This window comes from Choloepus didactylus, chromosome 7 (assembly GCF_015220235.1).
Source record: "Choloepus didactylus isolate mChoDid1 chromosome 7, mChoDid1.pri, whole genome shotgun sequence".
Taxonomy (NCBI): domain Eukaryota; kingdom Metazoa; phylum Chordata; class Mammalia; order Pilosa; family Megalonychidae; genus Choloepus; species Choloepus didactylus.
In genome coordinates this window covers 35,541,851-35,557,315 of record NC_051313.1, presented here as the reverse complement: position 1 = coordinate 35,557,315, position 15,465 = coordinate 35,541,851, and positions in this window count along the sequence as shown.

Here is a 15,465-nt window from a genome sequence, read left to right as displayed (position 1 = left end):
GCATAGACTCTGCCTTCAGTGTGTAGACTCTTTTGCCCAGAGTCCAGAGGAGATCTCAAAGATGCACATAAACAATTACAAAACAACTAAATAGGTGGTGACAAATGATAGAAAAACACACCAGCTTTAAAAGGACTGTCCTCCTTGTTTGGGCATTAGGTATCTGGGAATACTGCATAAAGATGGCAACATTTCAGTATCCGTGAGAAGGCAAAGCAGTTGCCTAGGTGAAAATGTTGAAGAAATGCACCCCCGGTCACAAAAAACACATGGGATTTATTTCAAGCAACCGACATTTAAACTTCAGTGGCCCCCGCTTGCATGTATTTTTTTTTTAAAGCACCCTTTCCCAAATTGTATAAATTTCATCTTTCACAAAATCTGAATCTACCCCTGAGAATGTCTTTCGGGTGCAAGCAAGAAAGGGCAAGTCACAGAACCTCAGGCCAGCACTGGGAGACAAGACAGGTAGCTGACATCCCTGACTGAGTAAAGCCCTCCAAATCACACTCTGTTGTCCGCAAAGCAAATATTGTATTGCTTTCTTCAATTCCTTTCCTTGTTCACTGTGATCTGTGAAGAAGCAGGAGGGCTGAGTTTGGAATACTCACTAAGAGGAAAGAGCAAGTTCAGGGCATTTCTAACCTCCCTTTTTGGTAAAACAGCAGCTAAATGTTAACATACCACATTTAGATATTATTTCTATTTCAAACTCATAAACACCTCATTCATTCATTTTTTAAACACTTATTGTGTGACTACCATGTTCACCCTCCTTATTCTCCTATAGAACCCACAGCATTTCAGGTTTCTCTTCTTCAGTGATGATTCTGAGCATTTGCAGGATGGTGTAGATTAGGAGAAAATCTGTATTTCATTGTTCAGATAACACAGGCCCTGCTTGATTACTTCTCTGCTTCTTGGATCACAATATTCCCTTCTCCTCACAAAATACTTTATTATTCCTCTTAATCAAGTCCAATAATTACTTTGAGATTGAACTCCAATGACTTCTTCAATGAAGTCTTCATTAATTTTATTCCAAGAGGAACTTTTTCTCCCATTTAATTCTTTCAGCCCTTTAGTTATCATAGGGATATGATACCCTTGTCTATATGCCTTAAGATAATTGTCCAGCTTTTTCATATTTGTGAGTTTTGTCTTTCTTCCTCAAAAGCAGCATTTTGAAAGATGATGCCACAATTTCTCCATTCCTCTCCCTTGTTCAGTCCAATGCCTAAATCCTTTCAAGTGATAATTAAAGATATGGAAGGATTTACCTATTAAACACTGAACCATACAGATGAGAGCAGGAAGGTTGAAGTTATCCAAGTGTTAAAATTTCAGGAAATATCTCATTTTTTTCTAAACAAGAATAGCAGAGGGTGGCATGGTATAGAAAATAAGTCAGTAAAGTGATCTAAAAGAGCTGTGGGGATCTAAACCAGATCTAATGCTACTGTTTAATCATTTTGTGCCTTGAATTTGCCGTCTTTATTAGTATGGTGTCTATCACAGGGCCTATTCATTTCAAGAATCCAGCTAGAAAATTTCACCAATGTTTAGCTATGTTGTTGAAATTTTAGGTCTGCCTGACTACTGTGATTCTTTTCCATTTTTCTGTCTACCTCTTTCATCCCTCCATCAACCACCAAATAGCCTGCTTACCCCACAGACCAAGGGTCTGTTCTCTTATTAACTGAGTAAAATCTTGTACGATTCTGGTAAACTTCATCCCCAAGTAACTTATAGAAACAGTTTCATCTCAACCACTAGGGACAAGATGCTAACATTGAAATAAATTTTCTTTGATCCTATTTCTTTTAGATTGAGAGAAGAATTAGAGCCTTGTCCTTCAAAGTCATTGCCCTGACAACAGGACAAGGATCTTTTTAGTCCTTTGTTTCCTCTTGTTAAAAAAACTATTTCTAATGCAAAAACAATAGAAAATTTGTCCTTAAATGATTCAAGGGAAAGCCATAGCAAGAGTTGTCCATTTAAAGGAAATCAGAAGAAATAATATTAATCAAATCACATTTCATCAATGATTTTTAATACAGTTTTATTGAGGTATATTCACATACCCTACAATCATCGACAGTGTACAATCCACTATCCATAGCACCATGACCAGAGTGAACTTTTGAACATTTTTCTTACTCCAAAAAATAAATAAATAAAAATAAAAATAAAAGTAAAAAAGGACACCCAAAACATTCCATCCCCCCCATCCCACTCTATTTTTCATTTAGTTTTTGTCCCTATTTTTCTACTCATCTGTCCATACACTGGACAAAGGGAGTGTGAGCCACAAGGTTTTCACAATCATAATCACACTTTGTAAGTTACATAGTTATGCAATTGTCTTCAAGAATCTAGGCTACTGGATTGCAGTCTGAACAGTTTCAGTTATTTCCTTCTAGCTATTCTAATACACTAAAAACTAAAAAGGGATGTCTATATAGTACATAAGAATGCCCTCCAGAGTGAGTGACCTCTCAACTCCATTTGAAATCTCTCAGCCACTGAAACTTTGTTTCATTTCACATCCCCCTTTTGGTCAAGAAGATTTTCTCAATCCCACAATGCCATGTACAGGCTGATCCCCAAGAGTCATGTCCCACATTGCTAGGGAGATTTATACCCCTGGGAGTCAAGTCCCATGTAGGGGGGAGGGCAGTGAGTTCACCTGCCATGTGGGCTTAGAGAGAGAGAGAGGCCACATCTGAGCAACAAAGAGGTTCTCTGGGGGAGACTCTTAGGCACAATTATAAGTAGGCTCAGCCTCTCTTTTGCAGCAACAAGCTTCACAAGGACATGCCCCAAAATCGAGGGCTCATCTTACCAAACTGTCAGTCCTCAACATTTGTGAGAACACCAGTAACAACCCAGGTGGGGAAGTCCAACATTTCTGCATTCTTCCCCAGTTCCCCAGGGGTCCCTGCAAATATATCCTCTTTCTCTGCCCAAATTACTTTGAGATGTATTTCACCAATGATTTTTTAAAAATAATCTTATTTCTTTTTATAATAAAGGCCATGTTGCACTGACAATTCCATCCATTCTTGCTTTTCTTGTATTAAAAGAGACCTTTCTCAGCCTCTGAATATAGTGTTCAATGTAAGTCTATTTGAAGAAAACAGGAGAAAGATGGACAGTTTTTAAAAGATACTTATAATTTGGTTGTGAGAAGGTAGGGTATTTATGAAGACAAAATTGATAATCTGATAATCTGTTCATGTACTGTTTTGATACAACTTGAAATCCTATTACAGCCTACCATGTGTGACTCCATCACAGAACAGTCTTACCCATTTCAAGGTTGGCTGGAGGACACATGTTTCAGCTAATATCACACAGGCAGTCAGCCATTTCTCACCGTGCTTCCCTGTTGGCTCCTTGCAGTGAGCTTCTTAACTGCTCCACTACAGAGTGGACTGGCTTCTCATTTAAAAAATCAGCCTAAAATAATGCTCATATTCTGCTGGATGTCCTCAAATACTAGAAAATTCCATATTTACAAATGGAAAATCTGAAGAATGGAATCAATATCTAGGTACCAGAGTAGAAATTAAAATGGGTTTTGGCTTAGATCATAATGTAATGAGGTAACATGTTCCAAGGTTTTGCAATTGAATGCAGTTATTATAAGTATGTTGAAGAGAAGAAAAAAATGCAGCTGGGCTTTTATGTCAGATTTTGTTCAGAAAAATTGAAAATAGCTGATTTACCATTTTCTTCCTTTTTTGTAAGAGAAAAAAAAATGCCTTCAGAGTTGAAACACTGTTGACCTTTCTCAGGAATTATGCAGACAGTGGTACAGGGCTATTCTAATGGTGATAGTGTTGTATAATCAGTTTTACCGAAGAAGAGCCCTCTGGGCTGCAGGGTAACTAGCTTAATAGCTTTTCAAGAGGACAAATCTGATACAAGAACTAAAAATGCACTTTGAGTATTTAAGTATTAAACAGGCATGTAGGGGGAACTCCTATGGATGCACAGAGTAGATGAAGAAACATGGCAGATGCAGGCTGCTAAAACCACTCTCACCTGTGCAGAGACCACCCTGATTTCCAGTCAGTTTGGGTTTGTGACAATTGGCATTTTTTTTCCTTAATGTTCCTTAACTCAGAATACTCTGTATAAGAATTACCTCTTAGAATTACATCTACTTTCTCTGCTTTACATACTATTTTTTTTTTCTCCTTTTGCTCCTTTCGCTTGGTTAAAATATGCTTAAATATCATCACTAGAATATCGAGGGCTGACTCTACCCTGAGTCTGAAGAGTTTGTTCATAACAACTATTATCTGTGGAAGAAATAGCCTGGATGGAGCATGTTGAAATGTAGCTGTGGCTGTGGCCCCAGTATGAAGAATTGATTAATGATATCTCCAGCCTTGGTAAAAAGTACTTCATGTAAAGTGCAAGTAAATTTGGGGGGATAGTATAGCACCGTGCTTTAGAGCTCCATCTCTACAGTTAAACTCACCTGAGTTCCAAGATGCCAACTCTACCTCTCCCTTGCAAAATGACTCAACTTCTCCAAGCCTCAGTGACCTTGCCTGTAAGTTGAGAATTCAAATCGGAAGTAGTTCATAGTGTTGCATGAATAAATTATATATTCTAAGTAGAGTGGTTAGTACAAAGCCTGACACATAGCAAGCTCTCAATAAATGATCATTTTTAGTTTTTATTGAATAAAGCAAGTAAGTTTTCTATTTCTTAATTATTTCATTAGACAATTGTACCATCTTTGTGTTTGAAATTAATTTTCTTTTATATTTTTTTTTGCTATAAGAGAAGAATTGCTTTCATCATTTGACAGAGATTTGTTAAAAAATAAAACTAAAATGTTTGGCTGATGTCTGGGTTAGTAGAGGTAGAGAAGGTGAATTTGCAAGAGGAAGCAAGTGGTTCTGGAATCAGTGTTTGGAAATTGTCTGCACTTGAATTCAAGTAACCCAGAAGAAAGAGGCAAGATCAAAAGCTACAGTAGAGCTCAGCATTGGAGGAGAGTCCTTGGGAAGGTATGAAAGGCAGTCAGAGAAAGAGAAAATTTCCAAATCCAAAGGTGAAAGTCAGGTACAGAAAGGAGATTTATTGGAAGTTTCATTTTTTCTTCTTGAAGCAGCAGGGAAATATGAAGATGGTTATTCATTCATTTAGCAAACATGTATCACGTGTTACTGTTGACTATGGTTCTAACTCTGTGTTAGGTGAAAAAGCAAGTTATAGTCACTGCCCACTAGGGAGACAGAAAGTGTAACTATGTTAGTTATAGATTAGTACAATTCCCAGCAAATTCATAAGCTTTTTGGAGGCAGGGAAGGAGTGACTGAGAAAATGATTCTATTATATCTGTAAGAACGAATAGTGGACATTGCTAAAGCTATTTAAAATGTATATATATAAAGTGATTTTTAATTACTAGTTATCAAAACACATTACAAAGTGACAACAATTCAAAGAGTTTGGTAGAGTTGTGAGAATAAAGCCTAATGGAACAGAAGGGAAAGCAGGCAGGATAGTCTGAATGGCATGGCCTTGACGTCAGAAGAGGCCAGTGTTGTGGTATTGTGTCTGGGAGCAAAAGGTTCTGGAATAAGAGAAATTTATCTGGAAGTAATTTTTAAAGTAGGGCTTATTCTCTTCATTGGAAAACAGGGACATCCAAAGAAGAGACTGGGTTAAAAAATCCCACTCATTCTGATGCCAATCAATCAGAGTTTTGTAGAAGCATTTAAGAAGCTTTTGAATACATAGAAGAGGGTTGCAATATTTCTTTAAATGTACCAGATGTTGCAGCAAAAGAACCCATGGAGCACTCAAATTCCCTATCCTAAGTTGTCACTCATCAACTTAAACTAGTGTTCCATAGATTCAATGAGGACAATGGTTCTGCTTTTGATAGAAGAATTATTATGTCCATTTAAAATTTAATATTGTAGGTGGAGTAAGATGGTGGCTTAGAGAGGTGTGGAATTTAGTTAGTCCTCTATAGCAACTAGTAAATAACCAGGAACAACTAGTAAATAATATGGAACAACTGTTGGGAGATATCCGTGAATGCAAACACATTGTACAGCAGCCGGGAATGGGTGGAGTGGCTGAGATTGTAGCAAAGAATCATAAATAAAGCTCTGCAAACCCAGAGCTGAAGGTCCTCCCCCCTCAGATAGGGCAGGCTGAGCTAAAACACTGCAGTGTGGGGGAAAAAAAAAAACAAGTTACAGGGAAAGTAACTCAACCAAGCTCCAGTTGCAGTTTTAATTAACACATTTGGACTACTGAATACAAGCTACAAGCATGGAGCAGGAAGGCAAGCAGATTCCTTCCAGCAGGGAGGATCCAGGGCTGATGGGAAAAAAATACATAAATAAATAAAAACAGAGACTTTTGGATATGGCTGAACTCAGAATACTGGAAACGGCTGTGTCCCAAGAAAACTGAGGGGCTGGGGACTAGCGCTGAAAAGGGGCTTTTGCTGTTTTCCACTTTTTTTCCCTCTCATTCTAAGCAGCCCATTAGAGAAAGCCTCAGGCATCTTCAATTCCATGCTGACCCAGGCAAGTGTGGAGTTAACAGAGCCAGAAAGACAAAGAGGAATTCAAATGGAGAAGATAACTCCCTTGGGGGCATATCTTCCCTAAGAAAAGGGGGGTGGGACCAGCTCAAGTGGCTCCCTCCCTCAGAGAATTCAGACCCCAGGGCCTGAGGGAAAACATGCAAACAAACTGAAAACAACTTAAGCTTGGGTTCTGACACTCTTGGCCCTTCACCAGGTCAGGGTCCACTATGAATTAAAGAGGCCACACCTCTTTACACTGGTGGGGAGTTGCAGGCTGACAAGTGCCATCTGCTGGGCTGGGTATGAAAAGCACAGAGTCTAGAGACCTCACAGAAACATGAGTGACGTCACAGGGATCTGAGTGACAACATGAAGCACATGAATGTACATGTTATGGGTGTCCCAGAAGGTGAAGAGAAGGGAAAAGGGTCAGAGGCAATAATGGAGGAAATAGTCACTGAAAATTTGCCATCCCTTTTGAAAGATATAAAATTACAGATCTAAGAAGTGCAGTGAACTCCAAACAGAATAGATCCAAAAAGACTCACACCAACACACTTAATAATCAAGTTACCAAATGTCAAAGACAAAGAGAGAATTCTGGAAGCAGCAAGAGAAAAGCAATCCATCACATACAAGGGAAGATCAATAGACTATGTGCAGATTTCTCAGTGGAAACCATGGAGGCCAGAAGGTAGTGGTATGATATATTTAAGATACTGAAAGAGAAATATCACCAGTCAAGAACTTTATATCCAGCAAAAATGTCCTTTAAATATGAGGGAGAGTTTAAAATATTCTCAGACAGACAATGACAGAGTTTGTGAGCAAGATACCTGCTCTACAGGAAATACTAAAGGAAGCTCTACAGACAGATAGGAAAAGACAGGAGTGAGAGGTTTGGTGCACAGTGTTGGGAGATGGTAGCACAGCAATGTAAGCACACTGAAAAAAGATGACTGTGAGTTTGGATGAAAGAGAAAGGTTAGGGGCATGTAGAACACCAGAAGGAAAAATAGAAGATAAAGACTGGGGTTGTGTGGCTTAGTGAAACTTAGAGCAGTCAATGATTTTGATAAAATGCACACATATGTTTTTGCATGAGGAAGAACAAACAAATGCCAACTTTGCAAGGTGTTAATAAGGGGGTGGAATTGGGGGAAAGAAAACAATCAATGCAAACTAGAGTCTATAGTTAACAGTAGCACTGCAATAAGCTTTCTTTAATTGTAAAAAAGAACAATACACCAAAGCTCAATGCCTATAAAATGGGGACATAGGGAGGGGTATGGGATCTTGGCATTAGTGTTGTTGTCTGACTTTTTTATGGTATTTTATTTTAACCTTTTGTGGCTTTTTAGTTGCCATTTTTTTTCTTTCTTTTTCTTTTGTCTTTTTACTTTTTTCATCTCTTTCTTTGAGGCTGCATTTTATCTTATTTTTACTTTTCCTTTTATCCTTTTTCTTACTGACCTTATTGCTGTATTTTATTTTATTTTTACTTCTCCTTTTATCCTTTTTATTATTCTTTGTTTCAATTCTCTTTTTTTGGGTAATGAACATATTGTGGGATGTTGAAAAGAGGAGGGTATTGGGGGAAAGAATATAGCCAATGTGATTGGAGTCTGGGATTAACAGTGACATTGTAGTATGCTCCCATTGGATGTGATGGGGGCAATGTACCAAAGCTGAATGTTGGAGGGAGGGGTGTAGGGGAGAGGTACAGGATTCTCAGTGGTGGTGTTGTTGACCGACCTTATTCCTGTATTTTATTTTATTTTTACTTTTCCTTTTATCCTTTTTATTATTCTTTCATTTCAATTTTTTGTTTGTTTGTTTTTTTGAGTAATGAACATGTGTAAGTGCTAATTGTGGAGGCGAATGCACAACCATATGATGATACTGTAAACGGTTGTACACTGTGGATGATTGTATGCTATTTGAATATATCCCTATAAAATTGCAGGGGGAAAAATAAACAGAGAGACCTTGGAGAGGGAGATATATGTGTTCACTGTTTGTGGGGAAGTAGAGTGGTATAGCCTATCTGGAGGCAGTATGGTGGTCCCACAGGAAGCTAGGTGTATGGGGGTTTCAAGGTCCTGCAACCTCAGAATGGGGTGTATGCTTGGTAGATTGGACAGTGGGGACACAAGTGAACATTTTTGCACTTGTATATATGGTGGCAGTATTTACTGTTTGCAATAGATGGAGGTGGCCTAAGAGTACATTGATTGATGAACAGAATGGTGAACTGTGGTGTATGCTTACAATAGAAAATTGAGTGGCTACAAGAAGAAATGAAGCTGTGAGACATGAGCTGGGTGAATGGATCTTGAGTACAGCATTTTGGTGAAGCACACCAGAAACAAGAGGATTAACATTGTAATGCCTCATTAACATGGACTGACTATAATGTGTAAGCTCTGAGAACTGAATATTAGAGCACAGCTTATCAGGGAAATGCTTATTGTAATGGTCTCTAGATTGTAAGCTCTTACAACAGTCACACCTATTCCTGAGTTGTAATGATTATCTCTAAATCCTGAGATGCCGAGCTCCTTGTGTATGACCTGGTCGGTCTCTGGAACTTTGGGTATCTGTGTGACACCTGAGACTTGGAGCTAGAACTTGGCAACTATGAATGTCAGTATTACCCTATATGGCAACTGTTGAAATAGCTGAAAAAGAAATCAGACTTTAATTAGCAATATGAAAGAAGAGGATATGGTTGGGACTAAAACAAATCAGGCCCAAGGGTAAGGAATGGTACTGACTGGGTTTTAAAGCTATAACTTATGTGTGAGACTAAGGGAGGAGATGTTTATCTGATGCAGGGTCTATATTTTCTTTAGCATACTAGATAATCTAATTTGTACGATCAGTTTGTTTGAACACCATAGTTTCAGGGAGTGGTGAATGGGAAGTGGGATCTGGTGAGATTGTACAGGCTGGGATGAAATCCTGACACATCCCAGAGTGATACTGGCAGAGTATAAGCATATTTGTGGGGCCCCCTGAGTTGCTGGGGAGAAATGCGGAAGTGTTGGACTTCCCTACCTGGGCTATTGCTGTTTTTCCTGCAAACATTGAGGACTGCCAATTTGGTGGGCTGAGCCCTTGGTCAGGGGCTTTCTCCTGTGAGGCTAGTTGCTGCAAGGGAGAGGCTAAGCCCACTTATAATTGTGCCTAGGAGTGCCCCACCCCACCCCCCAGGGAGCCTCTTTGTTGCTCAGATGTGGCCCCCTCTCTAAGCCTACTTGGAAAGGGAACACACTATCCTCCTCCCTACATGGGATGTGACACCCAGAGGTATGAATCCCCCTGGCAACGTGAGAAATGACTCCTGGAGATGAGCGTGGACCCAGCACTGTGGGATTGAGAGGATCTTCTTGACCAAAAAAGGGGGAAGACAGATGAAGCAAAGTAGAGTTCCAGTGGCTGAGAGATTTCAAATGGAGTTGGGAGATCACTCTGGAGGGTATTCCTATGTGCTATATAGATATCACCTTTTAGTCTTTAGTGTGTTGGAATGGCTAGAGGGAAATACCTGAAGCTGTCAAACTGCAACCCAGTGACCTTGATTCTTGAAGACGATTATATAACTATGTAGCTTGCATAGTGTAACTGTGTGACTGTGAAAACCTTGTGGCTTGAACTCCCTTTATCCAGTGTATGGACAGATGAGTGAAAAACTGGGGGCAAGAAATAGATGAAGAATAGGGTGGGATGGAGGGGATGGAAAGATCTAGTATTCTTTTTTGCTTTTATTTTTAATTTGGAGCAAGGAAAATTTTCAAAAATTGATTCTGTGTGATGGTGCTGTGAGTATTTGATTGTACACTGCGGATGACTGTAGGGTGTGTGAATATGTCTCAATTAAACTGTATTAAAAAAAGTAAATGAACAATTGGGGGAGGAAGGGAACAGGATGTTTTGGGTGTTCTTTTTTATTTTATTTTTTGGAGTAATGAAAATTTTTAAAGTGTGATTGTGTTAACTGAAAGTACACAGATTTGTTTAAGATCACTCATCTCTTCCCTTCTGTTTGACTTAAGAATCATGAAGGGTAATTTATCAGGGGTCTGTCTGTTGGCCAATATCTCACCTGTTTCCTGGAAAGTATTTAGAAACTCTTTAAACCTCTTTAGCACTTTAAAGCTAAATATGTTGAAATACAAAAATTGAAAAATATTAGGATTTCAAATATTCACTGAGTACCAAATCTCCTGGGAAAATCAGTCCAGAGTACCCTTGCATTTCAAAATAGGAACTATTTGCCTCTACTTTCATTAGTGGTAGAGCCTAAAAACAAGGTGTCTCCTCTCTAAGTTTTATGCTGGTCTCCCTGGAATAACCTGTGGCCATTTGTTCTGTATAATCATGCTTTTTTTTTGCCCTGACTCTATACCCAAGATCTGGGGACTGAGCTAGAGGGACAAGAGCTCTATAAATGGGGTTTCTAATCTGGAGTACAGGTCTTGGTTCCAAAAAGAAGAGTGCTTACACCAGGGGATACAACAACAGAATCATTATTCCATTGAACTGGAAGTTAAGACTGCCACCCGGTTACTTTGGACTCTTCATGTCTCTAAATCAACAGGTAAAGAAGAGAATTACTGTACTGGCTGGGGTTTTTGATCCTGATTATCAAGGGAAAATAGAACTGCTACTATATAATGGAGGTAAAGCAGAGTTTGCCTAGAATAGAGGAGATCCCTTAGGGTATCTCTCAGTACTACCATGCCACATGATCAAAGTCAATAGAAAACTGCAGCAACCCAATCCAGGCAGGACTACTAATGGTTCAGAATCTTCAGGAATGAAGGTTTGGGTCACCCCACGAAGCTAAGGACCATGATCAGCTTAGGTGCTTGCCAAGGGGAAAGGGAATGTGGAATTGGTAGTGGAAGAAATTAGCTATAATATGAGCTATAGCCATGTAACCAGTTACAGAAACAAAGACTAAAATGGTTATGAGTATTTCTTCCTCATTTTGTTATGTTTGTATATATAAATAATGTGAATATCTTTTTTCTCTCACCCCTTTATCATATAACATATGTTGTATTAACTTTATGTCATTGTATTTAAGTTAAAGGATATCGTCTTTGAGTGACTATTACACAAGGGCTTTCATCCTCTTCTGCAGAAAGGGTTAGTGTGTTTTTGGTCATACACAGGATATTTGACTTATGTTAGGTGAAAATATGACTGTTACTGTTTTTATTTAGAAATTAAGGAGATTTAAGGAGATGTGTATGGGTCCAAGCTGACAAGGGGTGGACTGTGATGGTTAAGTTCTGTGTCAAATTTGCTGGGATATGATGTCCAGTTGTTTGGTCAAGCAAGCACTGCCCTGGTTGTTCCTCTGAGGGTATTTTGTGGATTTCAGTCATCAGTCAGTTGATTGCATCTATGGATGATTACATCTACAATCAACAAAGGAGCTTGTCTTTAGCAAAGAGGGAAGTTTTATCCAATCAGTTGAACCTTAAAGAGAACTGGTGATTTCAGCAGTCAGAAAGAAGAATTTCTATCTGTACTTCACCAGCCAGCTTCTCTTGGGGAATTCACTGAAACCTTCATCAGAGTTCCCAATTTGCATCTTGCCTGATGGAATTTGGATTTACCAATCCCATAATATTTACATATATATATGTGTGTGTGTGTATATATATATGTGTGTGTGCGTGTATATATATATCCTATCAGTTTTGTTTCTCTTGAGAACTCTAATAAGATAACATAAGACCCAAAGTAAAGTTTTAAGAGCACCTTTTCCCTTTCTGAAATCTGTTCTCAGGAGGACAACACTAATCTTGAAATTGCTATAACTTACTATTTTGTAATGCAAAATTAAAGTTTGTCAGCATCCTTTTAGGTTGCTCTAGAGATTAAATGTAGGAGAAAAGGGTGTTTTGTTAGGTCTGCCTAGGCAAGGCTAAGTGGGAGAATTGAAGCAATTATCTGAATAATTCAATAAAGCGCCTTCTTTTATTTAATTATTCAAATAAATCCTTATTTTTCTTTCTTTGCTATGGTCATGGAGACTTCTTTATCACCTAATTTACTTATGAAAAGTAACATGCATTCTATAATAGTAGAGGCTTAAATATTTTCAATGTTTAAGGTTATCAGACCTTTAGAATAATTAGTGGAGATTCTGAAACTCTGCTCTTCATAGCAGTTTTGAGGATGACTGAAAAGTATGATGAAATCTCATAGTATCATACATTTAATTCTATCCTCTATAGGAACTATTAGTTGTAGCTAATTTCCAGCTGCTAACATCTGCAATTAAAAACTGGAAAGACAATCACCCTAACCGCTGCTTGAAACATATAGTTTAAAACAAAATGTCAAATGCATTTTTGATGGTTGAATAAAAAAACCACTTATTTTCATTTCACCTTTGCTTTCTTTTAATTAATTAATCAGCCCATTGAATAGTTTCCCAAAAAGATCACATTCTATTATCTTCAGCCACATTTATTTTTAGTGAAGAGATAACAAAAATGAAAGGGACATTCAACTGTAAACCCAACATTGAATTATGAAACCTGGTATCTACATGACCTCTATGGTCCTTCTGAGTCTCAGATTCTAGGATTATACTCAGTGGAAGGTTCTTCCAGGTCTATACAAAATTATTGTCATTCTCACCTTTTGTGACATTCAATTCTATTTAGCAAAGTTACAACAAATGCTTCCCTACTGCAGGAATTGTTCAAATCACATTATATAAATTCAGTTGAGAACATGTTTGCCAAGGCAGCAGTCTTTCCTAAAATATTTTTGAAAGCAGTGTCATCTGATCACACAAGTTAAAGAAGCTGTGTCATTTTGCCCACAAAATTGCACATGAGGCAAAATCACAATACTTTTGGTAGTTGATATTTGGAATGCAAATTGATGAAATGGGCTCTGATATTCTTATGGCAGATGATTTGCTAAATCAGGTATTCTTTCCCTTAAAAATTGTATAGTGAAATGAGATTAAAAATTGTATTTCTTAACCCATTAGTTTTCTAACTGCATCCAATTGCCATTTTACAACAACAGAATATCATCATAATGGAAAGAATAATCGAATTCTGTCTCATTTAAAGATCATTATACTTTAGTTAAGAGTTCTGAGTGTTTTCTCCAACACTATTTGACATCTAAGCAGACTGAGTTATACAGAGTGAAGGAGAGAAGATAGCAGAGCAGATAAGATTATGAAGCATTCAAGGACTAATCTCATCTCCCTCCCCCAATAACACACACACACACACACACACACACACACACACACACACACACTTGGCCTGAGATATCAGTTTGTCAGAGGCCAAAATGGTCTCCAAAGCTTTCTTAAGTATAGGAGAAATAAAACTTATTAACAAGCCAGGCCTATTGATTTGACATTTCTAAACTCTAAAATGAATATGGCATTAATGAAATTTATAATATTCTAAAGTTACAGGTTGATCCATTTTTAATAGTTAAATTTGGTATAGCATTGTTTAAAACCATTAAATTAAATATACCATTATCATTACTAAGAGCAAGCATTGTTCATAAAGGTGATCTTACTTTCTTCTTGATTCTATCTTTATTAGTATGACAGTAAGCATTTTTGGTCAAATTGTTTAATTTTTTAAAAATAGAGCTTTTGCCATTTTTTTCCAACTACATCTTAAAGTGTCAATTAAAAAGGAATAAAATAATTTAAAAGCTTAAATATATTATCTGGAATGAGTGCAATCTTTAATAAGGAGATATTTTTCTGTATATGCTTCACACCCACCACCATGCGTAGTGGTAAGAAGAGCTTGTTAAATATTAGCTCAAAATAGAATGAATGAAAAGATATGTGGTTAACATACTCTAGTTGAGCTTCCCTTACAATTTTCAAACAAAATCTTCATAAACATATGAAAAGACTATAAAATAAAAATAATATTTAAAACATAGGTAAATTAGGGTAGTGGCAGTTGTAGACCACAAAGAGGATGCAAAGGAAATTTTAGGGGGAAGGAACAGGTCTGTATGGTACTGAGATAATAAATAACTGGCTCTTTTTCAAAATCCATTGAACTGGACTTTACAGAGAATGAAGTTTAATGTACACAACCTAACAGAAAAAGGAACTAACTTAAGTAACTTTGGGAAATGATATATTTGTGGAAAATTGCAAGCCTACAGGAAAAGAACTGTATATAAACACTGCCATCTAGTTGGTAGATTTGTTTCTCATGAGGGGGGCATGGTTTAACAATTAGGGCACTTCTGGTTGAACAAGTAAGTAAATGCATGGTGGATGCTGAGGGCCAAGTTTCTCACCATTGGAGAGAGAAGTTTCAGACAAAGAGGAAAGTAAGTCTAGAATGAACCCTGTACCACTGGATTAGAGTTGGAGACATCAGTATGAACTCATGTAGATACAGCTGGATAAATATAGAGATAATTATAGATAAGTGTGTATACCAGTGTTAGCATATGTGTATACATTACCTAGTGCTGTCCTCTGAGAGGACCTAGAAACAGTGCTCTCCAGTAGCAGTGAGGACATCGCACACCCAGAACTTGGTTTCTAAATACCATTTTTCAATGATAGCAACAGGGATCCTTGGATAAATGGCTGATTCTAGAACCAGGGTATGGCAAATACAAAATGAGCTCAGCGTATCCTGTAGTACCAGAAAGTAAGGAAGTGCTCAAAAAACAAAAGGATGGGGCCATGTCAAAGGGATATGGGAACCAACTTTAAAGAGCTTCCAGTGGCCAAAGGTGGAACAATTTGAGGAACAAAATAAATAATATAGTATTAAATTAAAATCTAACATATGTACTTAATTCCATATTGACAGGAATAGATGATTAAATAAATAAATACATGGGGAGAA